The sequence below is a fragment of the Crotalus tigris genome, unplaced genomic scaffold, assembly GCF_016545835.1.
Source record: "Crotalus tigris isolate CLP2741 ecotype Arizona unplaced genomic scaffold, ASM1654583v1 scf7180000017545.3456711, whole genome shotgun sequence".
NCBI classification, from domain to species: Eukaryota; Metazoa; Chordata; class Lepidosauria; order Squamata; family Viperidae; genus Crotalus; species Crotalus tigris.
Window position 1 is genome coordinate 553,508 of NW_024096464.1, and position 1,104 is coordinate 554,611.

The window sequence follows — 1,104 nt, forward strand, 5'->3', positions numbered from 1 at the left end:
AGTTTAAAAATGTAAAGGGAATGTTTCTTTAAGGATTTATTTTCAAAGATCAACATCTTTTTAAAAAGATAATAAAACCATGCTGTAAAGATGATACAAACGAAATACTGTAGCTATCCTTATCTGGGTTCAGAATCGAGTCTAGTTAATGATTGGAAAGGAGAGCTTTTATTTATGCCTATCTGTATAGCAATATTCAGTTTGCTATAGGCTATAGGGCTATAAATTAGACTGAGAAGGAGAAAACTATCCCAAAAGGACAGCGGCAAACCACTTCTGTATTCCTGCAGAGAAAAAAAAAAAAAAGGCCAGACATTTCAATGACACTATCAGGAGTTGAGATCAGCTTGAACAAAACTTTATCTACAAGTTAAACTGAACTTCATAAATGAAGGCAAATAAACTTAAACTGAACTTCATAAACCCATAAAGCAATTTAAGATTTGAAAAACTGTGACAAAGATTCTCATTTAGCAATTACAGTACCTTGGTGATCAATCATTTGCAAATATGTCAATAACAAAAGTTTTCCAAACAATGCATTGGATCAAATTTCATGTGCCTGACAATAAAAACCTTCAATGTGAAACTAGTTACAGCCAGGCCCGTAAATTTCAGGGTTCTAATAACTAATTAAGGAAGCAGAGCTGAGCTTGTTAACTTGCAGAAAGCACTTTTTAGCTAAGTGCTGCACTTAAAGAAAAGCAGCTCAGGAAGAGACAGTTTGTTTAACTAATCTCTCTGCCTTGCAAAAGGGCAAAAAAAGAGAATGAGAGAAACATGTCAGGAATAGGGCAGCATATAGGAGAACTTTAACAGAATAAAGCACAATGATGTTCACAGTGTTTCTCTCTCTCTCTCTCTCTCTCTCTCTCTCTCTCACACACACACACACACACACACACAATCACACATTCAGTTAGCAACCATTTACTTGACAACCAAGTTGTTTGAATGAACGAAGCCACTAGGAGGGGATGTAGTCCTGATCTGATGACTCCTTTTAGAATTTCATTGTCAGTACGATATTTATTTCACACTAAACTCTTGGACAGTACTTATACACACCACTGATTTCAAAAAGGAAATTCAGGGAAAAACAGA